At 48.4% G+C, this 2,624-nt stretch overlaps 1 long non-coding RNA gene across 1 annotated transcript in view; it reads left to right on the top strand.

Annotated features, from left to right (window-relative positions):
* Window positions 1-340: 340 nt before the first annotated feature.
* Window positions 341-2,624, top strand: part of LOC144235991 (uncharacterized) — a 6,773-nt gene continuing 4,489 nt past the window's right edge. Inside the window, exons 1-2 of the long non-coding RNA XR_013336389.1 lie at window positions 341-495; window positions 691-757. This is a non-coding gene — a long non-coding RNA (uncharacterized LOC144235991). The remainder of the gene's footprint in view (window positions 496-690; window positions 758-2,624) is intronic.

Here is a 2,624-nt window from a genome sequence, read left to right as displayed (position 1 = left end):
ACGACGGCCTTGAGGGCTGAGCTCACAAGACCTCGCAAAGGTCCCGAACGCGAGGGCGGCAGAGAGCTTCCGGGTCAGGGGTGACGCACCCGGCTCCCCAGGGACACGGGCCTCGCAGCCCGCGCTGCACGCACCCTCCGCCCTTCTGCTCGCGGGCGAGCTGCGTCCTAGCTGGCGGTGAAGCGGGGGGCCCTCTCCGGACGCCCCCTGGGGTCATGGAGACTTGCGGGGGGCGGGGGGCCGAGATCTGGAGCGGGCTCGCGGCAGGCGGCTAGGAGAGCGCTCCTGAGACGTCTTTGGTGCAAACAGGGGGCTTTATTAAAGCAGAGGGACAGNGGGCGGACCCGCGTGTGGTCCTGCGACCACCTGAGGTAAGGGGGCCCCGCGGGCGCCGCTCCCGCGCGTCCCCGACACCCAGCCTGGGGCCGAGGCTGGTGTTCCGGCCTGTTTCCCGCCTCAGAAAGACCCCGCAGCTCGTAACCGGAAGCGTCCGAGGTGGGCTGCTGCGTGTGGGGGGTGGAGAGGCGCGCAGGAGGGAAACTGCTGGGGGTCTCTAACACACCGGGCACGTTTCTAGACCGGGGTGGGCACTTCCTCTTAACCGTTGCCTCGTTCAAACGGCATTGCGATTGGGTGTCAACACTAAGAAGAGATTATTTCTTTAAACGCATCTCATTTCTCTTCCGCCAGTGAGGCCAGTGAGACACTTGCTGCAAGAGCGACATCTGAAAGGGAACCAAAAAACTCCATAATCAAGGTAAATAATATTTTAAATATATTTTTAAATATCAAAAGTTTGGTAAAGTATATCAAAAATTTAAATAGAGAGTTGCCTCTTAACCCATATGAGAACCCAAGGTGAAAGAAAAAAAAATGTGTCCCTTTATACGTGTTTTGTATATTTTAATGATTAGCTTGATTGCAGAATATTAAGGTAGTAGAAAAAATATTAAACATTTGCAAAATAGATGTACGATGTACTAAAACCCCACGATATTTTTCTAGGTTTGAATTTTTTATATTAAAACAAAATGTATGTATTTAATTTTTTTAAGTTTATTTATTGAGAGAGAAAGCGAGCATGAGCAGGGGAGGGGCAGAGAGAGAATTCCAATCCACTGACTTTGTGGAGTGAGACACGGGGCTGGGTCCCGCAAACCCTGAGGTCGTGACCTGAGCCGAAACTTAAAGTTGGATGCTTGAGCTTAACCGACTGACCCACCCAGGGGCCCCTAAAACTAAATGTATCATCTTTCTACTTTCTTGGGGTTCATGGAACCAGACTCAGTAACACTTTCAAAATCCCTTTCTTCATCTTTTCAATGGACAGAACTGACATTTTTTGACAGCTTTTCTTCTCTAAGTACGTGTCTTCCATAATTTATAACTAGCTCTGGCTTGCTGAAACAGCGTTTGCACAGTGCCATTTGTGAATTCCAATGTATTCATTTTTTTAATTTTCATCTTGATTAACATTAATTTTGATACTTTGTACATCAATGGCAACCTTCAGTCGAAGGTTGGAACTGGAAATTTAGATTAGAGAGGAATTGACATTAGAATAGATGGACTTAATATTTCAACTTACTAAATTTTTATTTTATTTTTCAATGTTTTATTTATTCTTGGGAGTCCGAGAGCACGAGCAGGGGAGGGGCAGAGAGAGAGGGAGACAGAGAATCCGAAGCAGGTTTTAGGCTCTGAGCTGTCAGCACAGAACCTGACATGGGGCTCAAACCCACGAGCCATGACATCAGGACCTGAGCCAAAGTCGGACACCTAACCAACTGAGCCACCCAGGTGCCCCTAAATTCTTTTTAAAGATGAGTGGGTCACCTTGGGGGAAAAAATGGTAAAAAATAAAGGGTATTTCTTGACAAAATTCCTTGAGAAAGCTCTCAGAACTTACTGATCACAACTCAAATTTTATAATCCTGGTCATTTCTTTCTGACCTCTGTTCAGACAGCATGGTTGTGATGCCTCTGTATACAGTGTGAATCAAACAATTGAGCATTTTTTCCCCAAGAATATAGGTCTTTGGCTCGTAAGCCATATATTGTAAGCCCCCCCCCTTTTTTTTTTTTTTTTAATGTTTTTAAGAGAGTGTGTATGTGTGACCAGGGGAGGGTCAGAGAGAGAGGGAGACAGAATGTGAAGCAGGCCCCTGGCTCTGAGCTGTCAGCACAGAGCCTGATGCAGGGCTCGAACCCACGAGCTGTGAGATCACCTGAGCCGAAGTCAGACGCTTACCGTACTGAGCCACCCAGGCACCCCTTTAACTCAGCATCTTTACAACAGGGCGTCCTTATGAGCGGGATGACCATGTAATTTAATATCCATATAAAGGTACTTTAGGTACCTGCTAAACCACAGAGGCTCCCAGGAGCTTCCCCAGCAAACCAGGATGTTGTGTACGTGACTGGTAACAATGGCCACCATTCCTTGGTCCTCCCTGTGAACATCCCGTCACCTCCTGTCAAGAGGTGGGCTCTGTCCTCTCCTCCTGCCTCCGGTCTGGCCCTATGTGTTGCTTTGGCAAATAGGGTGCAGCAGGCATGAAGTGCCAGCTCTGATCCTTGGTCTCAAGACACCGTGGGCATCTTTGCTTTCCTGTTTGAGCTTC

The sequence above is a fragment of the Crocuta crocuta genome, unplaced genomic scaffold, assembly GCF_008692635.1.
Source record: "Crocuta crocuta isolate KB4526 unplaced genomic scaffold, BGI_CrCroc_1.0 scaffold80, whole genome shotgun sequence".
In the NCBI taxonomy this organism is placed as follows: domain Eukaryota; kingdom Metazoa; phylum Chordata; class Mammalia; order Carnivora; family Hyaenidae; genus Crocuta; species Crocuta crocuta.
Note: the sequence above shows the minus strand (reverse complement) of the source record. Positions and strands in the feature narration are given on the sequence as shown.